The 20,139-nt window shown below is 35.3% G+C and overlaps 2 protein-coding genes across 3 annotated transcripts in view; one reads left to right on the forward strand and one right to left on the reverse strand.

Moving 5' to 3' along the window:
* Nucleotides 1-20,139, reverse strand: part of Kank (KN motif and ankyrin repeat domain-containing protein 2 kank) — a 75,550-nt gene that overhangs the window by 34,705 nt on the left and 20,706 nt on the right. Inside the window, exon 1 of one of the 2 annotated variants that reach the window (XM_012279831.2) lies at nucleotides 3,310-3,457. The exons of the other annotated variant lie outside the window; for it this stretch is intronic. The gene's annotated coding sequence lies outside the window, so the exon portion shown is untranslated. Of the gene's footprint in view, nucleotides 1-3,309; nucleotides 3,458-20,139 lie in introns of those variants that run through there. 2 annotated transcript variants of the gene reach the window in all.
* The window catches only part of UQCR-Q (Ubiquinol-cytochrome c reductase ubiquinone-binding protein), a 169,613-nt gene continuing 163,735 nt past the window's right edge, over nucleotides 14,262-20,139 (forward strand). The window contains exon 1 of the mRNA XM_076537812.1: nucleotides 14,262-14,266. The gene's annotated coding sequence lies outside the window, so the exon portion shown is untranslated. The remainder of the gene's footprint in view (nucleotides 14,267-20,139) is intronic.

Here is a 20,139-nt window from a genome sequence, read left to right on the forward strand (position 1 = left end):
TCACTTATTTCTTTAAACATTATTTTTCCAACACATAAAAGTCTCTCAAATGTTGCTAAAAATCAGGATCTTCAGAAATACATAAATATACAATATTTTCTATATTTTTCTTTTTAACTTTAATAATAGACTTCATCCTACTTTCACATATATCAAATCATAGTTCAACAACGAAACAAAAATTCACTTATTTCTTCAATTATTATTTTTTCAACACATAAAAGTCTTTAAAATTGTTGCTCAAAATCATGTACTTCAAAACTACATAGATACACAATATATTTCACCATGAACAAAGGTTTACAAGTGCGTTCCTGAGAACGCGTTTATTAGCGAGCGGACGAAGAAAATTCCCGGTACACCGTGTAATTTCATTATTCGCCATCGCGTTATCTGCCCCTAAAATCTCGTCAAAACGTCGGTTCGTTTCTTCTCCGTATCTAAGAGGATCGTCATCAATTAACTCGGCGAAATCTCTCCGGAGACTTCTCCAGAGCTTTAAACAACTGGCGCGGAAAAGCAATTCGAAGTTTCGAAGAAATTTCGTTTGCCTTTCGTAATGGACGAGAAGAAAGAAGGAACATCGACATGCTCGACGGAACAAAAAACATCATCACGAGGATGATGATACCCCACGGAACACCGTGGTGTCCTCTTCCAGTTTTAAGCACGATTTCCATGTTTCCATGGCGTCCCGTGTTGTGGCTAATTTCGTATCCCGGATTTCTGGTCTGACGGCAACACGTCCTCTTGGCTCCTTGACTTCGCGAACTTTAATTGTTGCGGTGTTAAATGGTATTTTTTGACGGTATTTTTAATTCTGCTTCCGGTGAAAAATGAGGGGGATGATTCTCTTGGGATTTTACCGAGTGATTGCGTTGTTGGTTAGGTTAGGTTCATTGTAGATGCATGGGATGTTGCTTTTTTTAAGTAATGATTGATCTTCAAATTTTTATATTTTTAGATTTGTAATTTAATAGATTCTTAAATTTTTAGGGTTTGATATTTTTTAGTTTGTGGATTTATACATTTGCAAATTTAAAAAATTCCTAATATTTTTATTAATTAATTTTTGATATCCCTAATTTCTAAATTCTTAAATTTTCAACGTGGTAGATTTACATATCTTTGAATTCTGAAATTTTCAAATTTTTTGATTATTCAATTTTTACATTTTTCATTCCTACATTTTCAAATTTTTTGGTTATTAAATTTTTACATTTCAAATTTCTAAATTTTCAAATCTTTAAATTTTCAGCTGTACAGATTTATCTTCAAATTTCTAAATTTTAATATTTCTTGGTTATTAAATTTGTGGATCCTTAATTTTTAAGTTTCAAAGTTTGTAAATTTCCAAAATTATAAAACCGAAGATAGAATATAATAGAAATAGCAGTATCATAGGTTACAATCTAATAGAAAGTAATTTGAAAAAAATTATTGATAAGAGGCGCCATGCTTCGATTGATTGCAGTTTACAAAAAATTGATAACAATATTTACGATAATATTAATTGCAAGATAAAAGCTTCGATAGTACAGAACTATTGTTACAGAATCAATAAAGTTACCCCCTTCACTACATTTAAATTCTGTCACTAAAAATGATCAGAAATTAATCTACCAATTTCAGAAATTTAAGCAAATATTTTTAAGATGGCACAAGAATATGAAAAGCGAAAAAATTATATTACTCCAAAAAAAAATATGTAACTCTCTTAAGCTTATAAATAAAATTAACTCACTTTACAAAAATTTACAATAAAAATTTGTCAATTAGACAACAAATTTATCAATACAAAAACAACATCAATTTTTGACGAAAGATTAGATATACAAAAATACTCGAAAAACGTCCAAAATAATTTACGACAAAAACACGTATTTCTATTTGGTCTCTAAAAGCTCGTAAATCTGAATACAATATTAATTTTGCAAAATGTATGTTACCAAAAGTAACGAGAAAGCAGTAGGGTCGCTTAAAAATTCTCCAGGCCCTTTTTAATCCTTGGCCTGGAAACTTTGCGGCGTGGTACGTGATACATTTACGAAATCATGGTTCGGAGAAACGATTAGGATTCACGACGCGATCGTTTGGAGGGACATTTCTTCGGCTGCTGGTTGTAGGGGCTGGAACACGTAACGTGGCATTTCCTCTTTTCTCCGAGGACCAAAGCATTCTGGATAGTTAATTTTTTAATCAGGCGCCACGTCCCGTTTATTCGACACTTGATTTTCGTAAATGGTTCGAATGTTTCGATCGAATCTTACTGTGGTATTTCTTGTCTCTTATTTACATCATTTGGGGTTACTTTCATAGAAAATTGGGTATAGAAATAGAAACTCGTTAAGGGGCTCATTAAGATGGATGCAATAAAACATGTACTATGTTCAAAACATAATATTATTTCACTTTTCATTTTAAATCAAACCTCAGTTAAATTTAATTTCATTCTTGAGAACTTATGGCTGTATTTCTTTAAATAGATTTCTATTTTTAGGAAAATTAGACTTAATTTCATCTTTCAGAATTCATAATTGCATTTCTTTAAATAGATTTCTATATTTAGAAAAATTATTTTTAATTTCATCTTTCAGAATTCATAATTGCATTTCTTTAAATAAATTTCGATATTTAGGAAAATTAAATTAAATTTCATCTTTCAGAATTTATGGTTGCATTTCTTTAAACATATTTATTAAACAAAAGCAGAGTTAAAATAGATTATTAAAGAAATGATTAAAAATATCATTAAATACATCAGATTATCAAGTATCTATAGATAAGCTGCTAAGTAGATAGGCATAAAACTTGACAACCACCGAGACACGAATTTCGATTCAAATTTGGCGCCAAATGTCCGTATGGCGCCAGTATTTGGATCACTCCGAAAAACGCCCCTTTTATTTGCTTTATCTATCTTGACCTAAGTATTATAAACGTTCTAAAACTAATAACTGTATGAATTTGAACAAAAAATATTCAACTAAACGTTTAAATAAATGTCAATAATAATAAATACAAAATATAATATATAAAAACAATAAATATATTCAAACAAAAGACTTCTTATTTCGCGTTTTTACTTAATCACATCGATAAAGATCTCAAAAACACTTTACACGAAATAAACTTAATTTGAACACACCGCTTCACGATAAGACGGAGAATAAACGCAGAACTAATGAATTCGACGAAGGTGCGATGACAAGCACGTATTTAACATTCGTTACGAACATGTTGAAACAACGCGATGACAATCGTTATCGGTTGTCGGCTGATAAAAGAAAATAGCCCGTAAATATTTACCGCGATGAATGAGGATGTCCGAGATTCGATTCCGTCAAGGGAAGCCGTACGCTAGCGAACCCTTTACGAACGAACACTTGCATTCGTGTATTCGAGACACGATCGCGACGTGCGCGTGCAACGCTAATTCACCGACGACTGATCGTCATTGGCTCGACGAGTTAACGTTTTTGCCGCACTTTATCTTAGTATTACGGAAACAATACTGATAATATTTCGTCGATAAAACGTCGTTCAGCAGTCGTGTCATCGCGTTTATTATTGCAATCGGATCGTTTCTTATCGGTGTTACAAATTGTTTGCGAGTTATAAACTCGGAAATAAATGTTCTTGGGTATTGTTTGTGATAAGTGTATATATATGGGGATTTAGGGATATAGGGAGTTGAAGGGATTTGGGGATATAAGGAGTTATAGCGGTTTAGGGATATATGGAGATGTGGGAGTTTGGGGACATATGGAGATATAGGGTTTAGGGACATATGGAGATATAGGGATTTAGGAATATAGCTGAGGATCTAGGGAGACGGGGTTTATAGATATAGAAATCTAGGAATATGAGAGTTTGTGGATACAAGCATCTAGAGATCTAGGAATATAGGCACCTAGGGACATAGGTGTCAGTGGATCTAGAAATCTAGTAATATAGGAATCTAGGGATTTAGGTGTCAAAGGATCTAGAAATCTAGGAATATAGGTGTCAGTGGATCTAGAAATCTAGGGACAGAGGTGTCAGTGGATCTAGAAATCTAGTAATATAGGATTCTAGGGATTTAGGTGTCAAAGGATCTAGAAATCTAGGGATATAGGTGTCAGTGGATTTAGAAATCTAGTAATATAGGAATCTAGGGATTTAGGTGTCAAAGGATCTAGAAATCTAGAGATATAGGTGTCAGTGGATCTAGAAATCTAGGGACAGAGGTGTCAATGGATCTAGAAATCTAGTAATATAGAAATCTAGGGATTTAGGTGTCAAAGGATCTAGAAGTCTAGAAATATAGGTGTCAAAGGATCTAGAAATCTAGAGATATAGAAATATATGTAGAATTATAGAAAAATAGAACTCTAGAAATATGCATATATAGTTCAAACATCTGGGGATATAGCAATCTGGAAATCTAGTGATAATAAACATCCAATGACATAGTGTCCTAGGGATTTTAAAAATGTGGAAATTCAAGGACGTAAGAAATTCATACATCTAGGGATTTTAGAGCATATAAAAGTACTAGTAATCTAAAGAGTAATTTAGTAACTTTAGGGACTTAGAAATCATGGAATATAGGAACATAAAAATTGTAAAATTAAAGTAATTATTAAATTTGAATAATGATTTGTTTGACTTGTGTAATATAGTATAAATAGATGAATAATTACGAATGTTATAGTGAATTATAAAGGAACACACGATGCAGCGATATTAGTGAATGAAAGAGATATTTGCATGAAATTTTCATAAAGTTTGATCTACAGTCAAACACAGACCTGCTTTAATTCGCACGCTATTCATTCGATCCGTCAGTTAATGCACGTATTTAGCTTGTCCGATATTGGTTGTATCAATAATCCGTTTAATTCTGTTAATTTGCACCCTAATATGGTGCAAAGCTGATTATGTGCAAACATTTATAATCGTGGAATGCTGTTGCGATATATTTCCGTATTGAATGTTCTTTTTATAGGGAAATTAGATTAGTGAACATTTTGAAGTTATATAAACTTGAAATACAAAAATTTTCAAAATCTTCAAGATTTTAAATGTTACAGATATGATGGTTTCGAGAGTTCAAAATTGCAAAGTAAAGTCTAAATCATCAAAACCCTAAATTCTCAGTGTCTCAAATGTTCAAAACCTCTGAATTTAAAAATTCAAAAATTTCAAAGTTCCAAATCGTCATGGTTCCAAAATTCCAAAATCCCTTAATTCTAAAGTTTCAAACTTCCAAAATCCCCAAACTCTGAGTTATCAAACTTTCAAAATCCAAAAATCTCCAAATCCCCAAAGTCTAAAGTTCCAATCTTCCAAAATCCTTAAACTCTAAAGGGTCAAACTTTCAAAATCCCAAAATCCCTAAATCCCCAAACTCTGAAGTTTCAATCTTCCAAAATCCCCAAATTCTGAAGTGTCAAACTTCCAATGTCCCAAAGTTTCCAAATTCCCAAACTCTAAAGTGCCAAACTTCCAAAATCCCCAAATTCTGAAGTGTCAAACTTTCAAAGTCCCAAAGCTTCCAAATTCCTAAACTCTAAAGTGTCAAACTTCCAAATTCCCAAACTCTAAAGTGTCAAACTTCCAAAATCCCCAGCTCTAAAGTGTCAAACTTTCAAAGTCCCAAAATCCCAAAATTCCCAAACTCTAAAGTGTCAAACTTCCAAAATCCCCAGCTCTAAAGTGTCAAACTTTCAAAGTCCCAAAGTTTCCAAATTCCCAAACTCTAAAGTGTCAAACTTCCAAAATCCCCAGCTCTAAAGTGCCAAACTTTCAAAGCCCTAAAGTTTCCAAATTCCCAAACTCTAAAGTGTCAAACTTCCAAAATCCCCAGCTCTAAAGTGTCAAACTTCAAAAATCCCGAAATTCTAAAATATCAAACTTTCGAAATCCCCAAATGCCCAAACTCTAAAATATCAAACTCCCAAAATCCCCAAACCTTCAAACTCTAAAATATCAAACTACCAAAATTCCCAAATCCCCATAAACTACCAACCCATACAACAAACCCAATTTCCTCTGAAAAAGTATCAACCGAAAAAGTATCTATCGCTTAATCGCATATCCGTCCGTAATCCCGCAGATGTCACTGAATGGAAAGTAAAGTCGGCAGTTCTCCGCACACGGAAACCATGGCCTAATTCCAGAAAACGAAGCGCCAGAACGAGCGAAGAGCCGGTTGCATAAAACACTTTCGTTTCGTGGCTCGAAATTCCGTCCGGTTTAGGCCCAGTCCGATAGAAAGCCGCGAGCGTGAAATCAGTACACGGTATTGCTGTTGGTAAATGGATCGATACGCAGTTACGTACGGTGCTGATAAGCCGACAAGCTGATAGCCTCTCACATTGTCTGCCCATGTGGTCGTTTAAATGGCCGATCTCGGCTGAAACGTATCGCGTTCCGTGGTTCTGAACATTAAGTACCATCGAACCGGAGTACGTACTTTTGGTATCATTAACCTCGTTACTGAATACTTCTCTTTATCACGAAAGTATGCTTATCTTGGTTATACAAAAAATTTGGGACTGTTCAATTTATTGCTGTTGTTCATTTTTATTTTACTTTGCAAATGTGGGTATAAGAATGTAAGGTTCTCTTTTATTGAATGTTGTGAGCTGTGACGTCACTGGTATTATATTAAATTTGGTATGATTTAATAACTGGATGTTGGAATATTTTGTGTAGTGTTAAGATGGTGTACCTGCGGCAATGTAACGAAAGACTATTCTACAAACTCTATGTGCTCTATGTACTCTATGTATTCTATGAACTCAAGATTGTATTACTAAGGTTAAAGTTTAGATGCTACTTGCGGCAATATAGCGAGAGTCTACTCTATAAACTTTCTGTACTCCATATACTCTGTGTACTCTATGTATCCTATAAACTTAAGATTACATGTCTAACCTTAAAGTTTAAATTCTGTACTGACGGCAATATAGCGAGAGTCTACTCTATCAATTCTTTATACTCTATATACTCTATGTACTCTACAAATTCTGCATGCTTTATGTAGTCTATAAACTCAAGGTTACACGTCCAACATTAACGTTTGAATTCAGTACTGACGGCAATATAGCGAGAGTCTACTCTATTAAGTCTCTGCACTCTCTGTATTCTATGCACTTTCTAAACTCAAAATTTACATGATCAGCGCTAAAGTTTACATGTTACACTAACGGCAATATAACGAGAGTACTCTATAAACTCCGTGTTGCATAACCATAATCCATATTAAGCTTTAATACTTTCATTCTACATTTTTGATTGAATTAACCATTATATTTGATCAAATTTGACTGAAGTTAAAATTAACCTGCTTCTCCAAACTAATATTAAATAATGCAATATAGCAAGCATCATGTACAAATATGAAAGATAAGATTTGTTAGTATACATGGAAGTTTAAGTACTTCCTCTAAGATATTTAGATGGTCCAGACCGGTTAATCTCTATCTCCATGCCACCCTGTTCATCCTCTCAGTGCTTTGACTGCAGATGACTTTTTATCTTCCCCTAACTCCCTTTTTGAGTCTCTCCTATTTATATAGCCGCAAGCTCGTGCTCGTTATTCGTGGGGTGGTTAATATTACTCTTTGAGGGAAAGAAGAAGCGGGAAGATTAAGTGGTAGGAAAACAGAAAATTAATTGCTTCTATGTCCCGTTAATTTCTTCATATACCGTGATACTTTCTTGATTGATGTTTTAATTACCTGCTCGTGTAATTACTCGTATAATTTTTAACGGTGCGAATATGCAGATGCGGATTTTATTACGGGAACAATTCACCTAAGAGATTGTTAGAGAGATATTGATTTTACCGTTAGGTTCGTTAGGAGTTTTAGGAGTAGAACATTTTTAATTTGTTTCAGAAGTAGAACTTGTCTTATTCCTTCTTGCAATATTCATTTTTATTGTTCCTTTTAATTTATTGTGGCTAGTGGAATAATAAAAATGTATGATAAATGATTATATTTGTTCACTATATCAAACTAATATAAAAATTTATTACACAAGCTCAAAATATTAAAACTTATATACATACTTACATGCATATATTATAAAATTAAAATATTGTATATTAATGGTTATAATAGTGGAAGATATCATTGCAGGTATTCTATATATGCAACAATTAATTTTGTTTGATTCGTAACAAATTTTGATATTTTCTTTTAATGTCGTTGTAAAGATATAAAGCTTCAGACATAAATTTCGCCATTTTGAAGTCTACCCTTGTAAAGATCTGCGCAGTCCATAACGATAAATAATGAGCAGTATGTATAAGCAAATACGTTTACATAAATGTCACAACAATGCGTGGTACCTCCACGCGTGGAAGTACAGAGCGTGGAATTACAGTGCGTGGAAGTATTACTCGTGGAAATACAGCGTGTGGAGGTACCACACGTGAAAATACAGCGCGTGGAAATTCTACGCGTTGAAATACAGCGCGTGGAGATACCACGCGTGGAATTATGGTGCATGCAAATACCACGCGTGAAATTATGGCGCGTGGAAGTACCATGCATGGAAGTACTACTCGTGGAATTAAGGCGCGTGGAATTATGGTGCGTCGAAATACCACGCGTGAAATTATGGCGCGTGGAAGTACCACGCATGGAAGTATTACTCGTGGAATTAGGGCGCGTGGAATTATGATGCGTGGAAATACCACGCGTGAAATTATGGCGCGTGGAAGTACCACGCGTGGAAGTACTACTCGTGGAATTATGGCGCGTGGAATTATGGTGCGTGGAAATACCACGCGTGAAAATACCACGCATGGAAATACCAAGCGTGGAAATACCACGCGTGAAAATACCACGCGTGAAAATACCACGCATGGAAATACCACGCGTGGAAATACAACGTATGGAAATACAACGCGTTGAATTACAGCGCGTGGAAATACAACGCGTGGAAATACAACGCGTTGAATTACCGCGCGTGGAAATACAACACATGGAAGTATATAAGATCACAATTAATTATATAACACATATCACTTAACTTCAAGATCACTGTCAAGGCCACAAAAAGTTAATAACCTTAACTCGGTTCAAAGTCCCCATAATAAAATGTATACCAGCATATTCACGTCAAAAAAATATTGAAATTAAGATATAAATCAGAAGGAAATCGTTAAAAAAGGCAATATCTCCGATCAGCCAATAAACTCCGAGTAAAAAGGATTAATAAAGCACTTCGTGAAGGTACGAGCGCGTTGTACCGGTTGCATCTCCACAGGGGTCCTCGAACAAATTGCTCTTCCCCTCTTTTCCGTGGCAGAAAAATATACGAAAGAGTCACACGTTGTTTGCGTGGCAAACACGAGCAACGACACCGTAGAATGTTTAATGGCGAGTCGTAAAGCGGAGACGGTTCAAAGAGTGCTCTTCAAAATCCGCGAATCGTAAATTTTATTTACGCGGCTCCTTAAACCGTGGAAAGACGCGAAAATCGTCGCGGGCGAACCTCAAAGGTCATCTTTAAGTGTGTAAATACGTGTGGTTCACCCATTAAGGCTTTTTCTCAATGAACGTACGACGAAAATATCAACGGAGACCGGATGACGACCGACCATCGTATTTTTGTCATCTTCGCTCGACTTTCTCTCTCGGCTGCTGTTCGCCTCGTACGAAAACAGGAAATACTTTTTGTACGTTGACAGAAAACACCAGCGAATAAGAGGAACAGCCACGAAACTGTATCCTATTAGACCGTTGAAAAGATGCTGGGCTTCGTGGAAGACTTCATCTGCTTCATCTAGCCAATTGGTTTTTAATTAGCTTCGTTGCTCTGATTGGGAATGAACTTTGGTCAGGGACTTTGTCATTGCAATTTTTATGTCTTGCAATAATGAAGATTTTCTGTTTATAAAATTCATTCGAAAGATATGTATTTAAAGTATATGTACAATAATGTGTAACGTATATGTATATGATGTAGTAACGTATGATATATTGTAGAGGATCATAGATTTATTATGATCTGTTGCAAATATTCTACGTACAATAAAACAATATTTTATGACACTTTTATATTTTCTTCAGAATTTGTGAATAATATATTTGTGACATTTATGTGACATGTACATACATATAAGTATGTGATATATGATAGATGATACATGGTATGCATATGATATGTGATATATGATATATGATATGTGATATATAATATATGATATATGGTATACATATGATATATGATATATGATACATGGTATACATATGATATGTAATATATGATATGTGATATATGATATGTGATATATGATATGTGATATATGATATGTGATATGTGATATATGATATGTGATATATGATATGTGATATATGATATGTGATATATGATATGTGATATATGATATGTGATATATGATATATAATATGTGATATATGATACATGATATATGATATACAAGTACAATATTTTGAGAAGAATTAACTCTTCATTGCATGACGTTAATAATATTCTACGAACAATAAAACAATATCCTATGAAACTTTTATATTTTCTTAAAAATAAAGGAATACAAAATTTCATAATTAAAAGAATTATTAAAAATAATTGTTAAAATCGTCCTCATTTTTTTTTATTAAATTTAAGTGACAGTTCTATAATACAATAACGATCACACATGTCAATAATTCATCAATGAATCGCATTTCTCGTCCCTCAATATGTGTCACAAATTTTCATAGAATCACGATGTGAACAGATACAGTTTTCGCATAAGAAACCATACTTTCTTTTCAACTTTCTCTCCTATTTTCTTCGAACATCTGTCGTACTATTTGTTTTTTTTTTAAACCACGTTTGCTAGAGAATAGAGAAGTTAATAGTAAATAAACGACAGAGTAAATTCAACCACGTGCGAGTGCATACCACGTTATTTTCGTATAGGAAAAACTTCGATTGACTCGTCGACCTATCGACCGTGGTTAATTATAGGGAACGCAGCCGACAATATTTTTAACCGAAAACATTCCCTGCTGATAGGAAGTCCGGCAATGTCAACTTTGATCCACGAGTGAGAAAACTGTAATGCGAGTTAAGGTATTTCAAGGGTTATTAAAGAAAATATGGCTTTTATCGATCTTGAAGCATTTTCAAATTTTTAATATTGATAAACTTGTAGAATAAGAATTTTTATAATAAGAAAATGACATGAAATTAAATTGTTTTTAAATAAATTTTTGAAGGAAAATTGCAGAATATTTGCAATTAATTTTGTACATGGAACAAAATTAAAAAACATAATGACAATTATAAACAACAAGAGATACTTTAAATAATTTTAATAATTTTATTAAAGTTACAAGATTTGTCAAATTTTTAAAGAAAAATTTTATGAGATTTGCAACTAATTTTATGCATAGAACAAAAATAAAATACATAACGACAATTATAATCAACAAAAGATACTTTAAATAATTTCCTTAAAAAATTACAAGATTTGTCAAATTTTTAAAGAAAAATCACATAATATTTACACCTAACTTTGTACATAGTATAAAAGTAAAACACCTAACCATACTTATAAACAACAGAAGGTACTTTTAATAATTTCGTCCAACAGTTACAAGATTTGTCAAACTATAAAAACTGTTAGAATATAATTGCAATGGAGCTGCATAAAGTTCTGAGAAAAATGAGCAACAAACTCAAAACAAATAAAAAACTTGCCTTGCATAATCTCTCCTCAATGACAATAAAAGAGAAGTCGAATTATACTTCAGAAAACAAAAGTTGGAACAAGAACTTAAAAGGCAAGAAAAGTGAGTCTACAATTCAGTTACATCGGTGCATCGCCTTGTTGGGCGACGTCGAGAGTAGTAGTTATGAAAAATGACAAGATGCAATTATCGTCGCAGAGAGGAACAAAACAATCCTCGATATTGAATCTCGTCAGCTGCCGAAGAAATCGAACGGTAAAACAAGGTGAGCCTCCGACTCTACTCGACTACGTTTTGCATAGATATTGCTCGTCAAATGAACAACTTCCGGTCAGTTGGTCTTCTCTGATACCGGTACGTGATCTTCAATTACTTGTGTCTATCATCCGTTCGTTATCTCTAAACCGTACATTTTATGTCTCGTTTTACGAGCGCAGAAATAACTTGCGAGCTAATTAACTCGTGAAATGACATTTCAGAATGCATAATGCGATTGCATCAGGAATATATTTTAAGAATTGCATGCAGAGTGGTCGGAGAAATTTGCATAAGGTTAATTGTACTGAGATGAAGAGAATTTATTATTTCATTTATTGTATAAATAATTTTATTTATTATAACAAGGAATTATAAGGAAAAATGTATTCTATATTAAACGTACACAATTTAATTTTCTGATTGAAATATCGATATTTCGAATTTAATTGTCGCGTTAGAAGGACAGTAAACTGATTAATTTCGATGTCCCTGCAAGTCCAGAAATATCGCAGGTAATCTAATTAACTTCTACAATAAAGGCTCAAAATGCATAGTTAATAGGCAATCAAGGAAAATTTATGTAATAATTTTAAAGTACATGTTTCAAGTATATATAGCAAGAATAAATGGCAGTTGAGGTTTATGGTCGAGCTTAATTATCGCATTATGGCGTTGGATAATGACGCTACGGTGTATGATTTAGTGAGGCGTTGAAGGTACTCATTTTAATCGTGGATTATCGATACTAATGTAGTAGAGACACGTATTATCAAGGATGGAGATGGGAGCAATATTTTTGAAATTGGTAATATAGTGATTCATCAAGGTTTTGTATTAGGTCACTTGTAAAATGGGTGATAATGCAACTTGTGGTGTTATTGTGTTTGGAGATGTAAGGTGTGGCGTTGTAACGCGGAGGGATGACGTGGGTGACTTTATAGTGCGAGGTGATGGAGTATGTAATGTTATAGCGCGAGGTGATGCAATGAGTGCAAATTTAGTGTGTGCAAGTATAAAATGTTTGATATAGCGCGTGGAGATATCGCGGGTGGTGATGCAATGCGTGGAGATACGGAGCGTGGATATATAGTGCGTGGAAATACAGCGCGTGGTGATTCGACGCATGGAAATATAGCGCGTGGTGGTAGAAAGCGTGGAAATATAGTGCGTAGTGGTATCACGCGTGGAAATACTACGCGTGGAAATACAGCGCGTGAAGGTACCACGCGTGGAAATACAGCGCGTGAAGGTACCACGCGTGGAAATACAGCGTATGGAAATACAGTGCGTAGAAATACAACGCGTGAAAATACAGCGCGTGGAAATACAACGCGTGGAAATACTACGCATGGAAATATAGCGCATGGAAATATAGCGCGTGGAAATACAACGCGTGGAAGTACAGTGCGTGGAGGTACAACGCGTGGAATTACAGCACGTGGAAATACAACACGTAGAAGTACAATGCGTGGATTTACAACGCGTGGAATTACATCGCGTGGAGTTACAAAGCGCAGAAATTCAATATACATAAAAATACAACCCTCATAAGTAGACCGTGTAAAATCACAATGTGTGAGAATACAACATATGACCATATAACACATCACCATATATCAATCTCCTATATGTATAAACCATAACCATACAAAGCATGACCATACTACACATGTCCAAATAACAAAATACATATACAACTAATCACTTCCCTAAATTGATCATATAACCCTAACTGATCATACAATACATACCACGCAACTTCCATGTAACAACTCGTACGTTCACCTCGAGTACATGCAAGTCCAAAGTTACGTGTAACATTGCCCTAGCTATTAGACCGTGTACAGAAATCAATTCACAGCTTCGTGGCTGACACTTTTGCGTAATAGTGACGAGTAAATTCAATTAACCTCACAGCTGACCGAGCCACGAGAATCTAATATAAGAGAGGGAGGCACGATTTCGTAGTCACGTTCACTACCGATAACGTGTTAAATGAGGGACGACCAGTTTTTTCTCCGCTGTTTTGTTCGCTGTAATTCTATGGTTTCTAAATTGGGGACTCATGCTTTACGAAAGAACCTGTTAGATAATCTATTAGGAAAGTGTTTGGGTTTTGTGGGGAATCGCTTTATATCAATTTATGTGTGAAGTCACACTGCTCTTTTAATGAAATTAATGGACTAAAAAAAGTACCTTTAACCCCTGCATAATGAGGAAACATGTGACCCAAAATTAAATAGTAGGATCTTTAGTTTTATTGGTGGTGATGCAATGCGTGGAGATACGGCGCGTAGAAGTATTATACGTGGAAATACAGAGCTTGGAAATACAGCGCATGAAGGTACCAAGCGTGGAAATACAGCGTATGAAGGTACCAAGCATGCAAATACAACGCGTGAAGGTACCAAGCGTGGAAATATAACGCGTGAAGGTACCAAGCGTGGAAATAGAACGCGAGAAGGTTCCAAGCATGGAAATACAGCGCATGAAGGTACCAAGCGTGGAAATACAGCGCGTGAAGGTTCCACGCGTGGAAATACTACACGTGGAAATATAGCGCATGGAAATATTACGCGTGGAAATACAGCGCGTGAAGGTTCCACGCGTGGAAATATAGCGCGTGAAGGTTCCAAGCGTGGAAATACTGCGCGTGAAGGTACCAAGCGTGGAAATACAGCGCGTGAAGGTTCCACGCGTGGAAATACTACACGTGGAAATATAGCGCATGGAAATATTACGCGTGGAAATACAGCGCGTGAAGGTTCCACGCGTGGAAATATAGCGCGTGAAGGTTCCAAGCGTGGAAATACTGCGCGTGAAGGTACCAAGCGTGGAAATACAGCGCGTGAAGGTTCCACGCGTGGAAATACTACACGTGGAAATATAGCGCATGGAAATATTACGCGTGGAAATACAGCGCGTGAAGGTTCCACGCGTGGAAATATAGCGCGTGAAGGTTCCAAGCGTGGAAATACTGCGCGTGGAACTACTACGCGTAGAAATACTACGCGTGGAAATATAGCGCGTGAAGGTACCAAGCGTGGAAATACAGCGCGTGAAGTTTCCACGCGTGGAAATATAGCGCGTGAAGGTACCAAACGTGGAAATACAGCGCGTGAAGGTATCACGCGTGGAAATATTACACGTGGAAATATAGCGCATGGAAATATTACGCGTGGAAACACTACGCGTGGAAATACAGCGCGTGAAGGTTCCACGCGTGGAAATATAGCGCGTGAAGGTACGAAGCATGCAAGTACAACGCGTGAAGGTACCAAGCGTGGAAATACAGTGCGTGAAGGTTCCACGCGTGGAAATACTACACGTGGAAATATAGCGCATGGAAATATTACGCGTGGAAATACTACGCGTGGAAATAAAATGCGTGGAAATACTACACATGGCACTATCTCTAACTTTTTATTTGTCACAGTTCTTGTCGATTACATAGAATGAGTTCAATTACAATTTCAATTAGAATCAAGTCACCTACAATTTGAATTTAACCAACCGCAAGTTGAAATAAAATATAGTGAAAGTATGCTCCGAAATAAATTATAATCTGCTTATTAAGTTACAGTTAATATTTCACATAACTTCGTTCTAACCCAAACTGAAACCTGAGAGGCCAAGGGTCCCATAAAACGACCCTCCAACATCCAAGTCCATGTATGCGGTATTTTCAGTGCCTAGAGCAAATACTAGAACAGCGTGGGAAGACGTTTTATGTTCAAGATGTACTAACACAAGGCAGAATACTTAAAATTGACATAAACTCATTATTTTCGAGCCGGGGCAATAAAACTCGAGGCCAGTTTATTTTCTTCTTTAACGCGGCTCGTTTCACCGGGACACGTGTGTGAGTGCTCCTTTATTGGGCCTGTAACACCGGGGCCTGATGCAACGAGCCGCGAAGGCGTAAGCCGTGTGTGGGCGTACGCACGACGTCGTATTCTCCTCGTACGCGTGCACAGTGTGGGTGAACAAATGTAAGGGGTGCTTGAAACATTCGTGCACCTGTGTTACGGGACACCCTGTACACAACCGAAAACGGTTTCATCGAGTAAACGGGATGTGGGTGCGGGTTAGGGAAGGTTAGGTATAGGACTTCTTCACATATGGGTTTTTTCTTCAAGTTAAGTTTTTCTTAGATATGAGATCGTGGAATTTGGATGTTTAGGAATTTTGGGAAGTTAGGACTTTGGGGATTTTTGGGAATTTGGAAATTTGGGGAATTTTGAGAATTTGGAATTTTGAGGAATTTTCAGAATTTAGTAATTTGGGAATTTTTGTAGATTTGGAAGTTTTGGGTATTTGGGAGTTCGAGGACTTGACAATTTAGGAATTTGGGATTTTGGACATGGGGAATTTTGGGGATATGGGGAGTTAGTAATTTGGTGATTTGGAGACTTGAGAATTTACGGATTTTTATATTTGGAAATTTGAGAATTTTTTAATTTTGAGATTTTAAGATTTCGGATTTTGGGAATTAGGGAGTTGGAGGTTTTGGAATTTGTAATTTAGGGATTCGGGATCCCATGAATTTGTGATTTAGGAATTTGAAGTTCAGAAATTTGGGATCTAGGGATTTGCAAGCAAGGAATTTGGAATCTAGGGAATTGGAGTTCCTGTAATTTGGGATCTAGGGAATTAGAAGTCCTGGAATTCGAGATCTAGGAACTTGGAAATGTAAGCATTTGAAATTTAGGGATTTACAATAAAAAAATGTGGAATCTAGGGAATTTAAGGTCCTGGAATTTGGGATCTAGGGAATTTGAAGTGTTGGAATTTGGGATCTATGGATTTTGAAGTGTTAGAATTTGGGATCTAGGGAATTAGAAGCCCAGGATTTTAGAATCTAGGGAATTGGAGGTCTTGGAATTTGAGATCTAGGCAATTTGGAAGTCCTGTAAATTTGAATCGAGGGACTTAGAAATACAAGAATTTGTGATTTAGGGATTTGCAATCTAGGGATTTGAAATTTAGGAATTTTTGTCCTAGGGAATTTGTGATGTAGGGACTAGGGATCTAGGGATTTCTATTTCAGAAATTTGAAATTTAGGGATTTCAGAATTAAAAGTTTGGTAATTTAGATACTTAAAAGTTTGAGAATTTCAAAATTTGATAAATTTTCGGATTCGTGAATTTTGAAATCCAAAAGTTCCTAAATTCGAAAATTTAAAAATATAAAAATTTATTAATTGAAAAATAAAAAAACTTGGACCATAAAAAGTCACTATATCCTTACCAGAGACCCAAAAATGTACTCTGATTTTTATCTTGTCATGTGAATGTGGTGAAATTACTTCTAAAGAGACAAGTTTGTACAGAACCAAAGAAACGATGTACATTATCCCTTTGCATTGCAAGTACTAACCCAGTTACACACCCGGTACGTGAGAAGGAACATAAGAGAGCTCACGTGGGCTCACCTATCAGCCTTTCTCGTTCGCCCATGCACATTACGCACACGCGTGTGTCACATGAATAACGCACGACCCGGTTCGCGATCATACAAGCGTATTCCTTTAAGAGAGTCTTAAAGACCGACAACCGGGTACATTTCGCGTGAACAACCTTCTCCTTTATACATACAGTGATTCGCAAAACTATTCTGATCGATAACATATCTATTTTTGTTGGAATTTTGATATCGTTCGATGTTCAAATGAATTAACAAAGCGAGAATTAATTATTCAGTCGATGACCGGAGTTTGTAATATCGTGTATGAATATTATATTATTATCAATTTTCAACTGATTATTCATTCATATTTATTGTATGAATTTATATTAATTCTTTGATCTTTTATTTTTTAAATATAAATTAATATATTGTACATAAAATATTAATATTTAATATGTATTTTAATAGATGTTTTAATGTTTCGTATAGAAAATTACTGTATTTATTGTTTTAAATAAAATTAAGATAAAAAAAATTATTAACTTTTGCATGAAATCAAAATGAATATACAAATGATCAATTTTTAATTAAAATCAAAATGAAAAAATTTTCAATGTCTAAATAAAATTAAAATGACAAAAAAATGTTCAACTTTTAAACAAAATTAAAATGAAAAAAAAAGATAAATTTTTAAATAAAATCAAAAGGAGAAAAATTCCAATTTTAAACAAAATGAAAGAATTTTTAAATGAAATCAAATAAAACAAGAATCAGTCTTCAAATAAAATCAAAATGGAGACAAAGTCAATTTTTAAACAAAATCAAAATCCACGCGTGGAACCTTCACGCGCTTTTATCTCCACGCGTGGTACCTTTACGCGCTGTATTTCCACGCGTGGTACCTTCACGCGTTGTATTTCCACGCTTGGTACCTTCACACTCTGTATTTCCACGCTTGGTACCTTCACGCGCCATATTTCTATGCGTAGTACCTTCACGCGGTGTATTTCTACGCGTGGTACCTTCACACGCTGTATTTCCATGCTTGGTACCTTCACGCGTTGTATTTCCACGCTTGGTACCTTCACACTTTGTATTTCTACGCTTGGTATCTTCACGCGCTGCATTTCCACGCATGGAACCTTCACGCGTTGTATTTCCACGCTTGGTACCTTCACACTCTGTATTTCCACGCTTGGTACCTTCACGCGTCGTATTTCTATGCGTAGTACCTTCACGCGGTGTATTTCCACGCGTGGAACCTTCACGCGCTTGTATTTCCACGCGTGGTACCTTTACGCGTTGTATTTCCACGCTTGGTACCTTCACGCGCTGTATTTCCAAGTTTGGTACCTTCACACTCTGTATTTCCACGCTTGGTACCTCCACGCGCTGTATTTCCAAGCTCTGTATTTCCACGCGTAGTACTTCTACGCGCCGTATCTCCACGCATTGCATCACCACCAATAAAACTAAAAATCCTACTATTTAATTTCGAGTCACGTGTGATCTCGACAAAAGATCAGTATTTAAACAAAATGAAAATTGACTATATCAAAAATTAAAATTGGCTATGTAACTTTTGTGGAAGACTGTACGAGGCCCAGATGTTAGCAAACTCTTTTAGATGCGTCGCAGCAATATCAAAATCGATCCGGCGATAAAGGAATCATTCAGTGTTCCATGGAGAATAATTCCGCGCCAGGATCTGTTCTCTCCATGGAATTCTTCGGTATAAAATAGGACGAGATACCAGGACAACGACCGTGCATAGAATAGTTGTTCATCGGGTCGTACGAATAGCGAGATGAAAATCGAAGTATGCAGTTTATACATAACGCGTTATGGAGTTCTAAAGCTTTGAAACTTTAGAGTTATAGGATTCTCCTACTTCCAGATTCTGAACCACTGAAGTTCCGAAGACTTTCAAGTTTTGGGGCATTTGATTCAGGACTTCTGGAATCGTAGTCGTACTTCTGTAGCTTTGGAATTTTAGTTAGGTGAAATTCAAGTTTGAAATTTTGGAGATATTCAATTTTGGGGATGGAAAATTTTTGAAGCTTTGGAATTTTAGTTAGGTGAAATTCAAGTTTGAAATTTTGGAGATATTCCATTTTGGGGATGGAAAATTTTTGAAGCTTTAGAATTGTAGTGATGTAACATTTTACAAGTTTAAAATTTTGTAGAAGTACAATTTTGGAGTTGTAGAATTTTTACATTTTTATACGTGGAAATTTTTAAGAGTTATAGCATTGGGAATTTTTGAGGTTATGGGTCACCAAGGTTTCGAAGATTTTGAGGTTATGTAGCATTGTAATTGTGGACTTCCGAAATTGTAGAAGTATAATGTTAACTTTAGAATTTTAGTGATGTGAAATTTTGCAAGTTTAAAATTTTGGGGTTGCAGAATTTTTACATTTTTATATGTAGCAATTCTTAAGAGTTATAGCATTGGGGATTTTTGAGGTTATGGGTCACCAAGGTTTCTGAAGATTTTGAGGCTATGTAGCATTGTGATTCTGGGCTTCTGAAATTGTAGGAGTATAATATTAGCTTTAGAATTTTAGTGGAGTGAAATTTTGGAAGTTTAAAATTTTGGAGTTGTAGAATTTTTACATTTTTATATGTGGAAATTGTTAAGAGTTATAGTATTGCGGATTTTTGAGGTTATGAATCACCAAGGTTTCGAAGATTTTGAGGTTATGTAGCATTGTGATTCTGGACTTCCGAAATTGTAGAAGTATAATATTAGCTTTAGAATTTTAGTGG

This window comes from Megachile rotundata, chromosome 12, assembly GCF_050947335.1.
Source record: "Megachile rotundata isolate GNS110a chromosome 12, iyMegRotu1, whole genome shotgun sequence".
Classification (NCBI taxonomy): domain Eukaryota; kingdom Metazoa; phylum Arthropoda; class Insecta; order Hymenoptera; family Megachilidae; genus Megachile; species Megachile rotundata.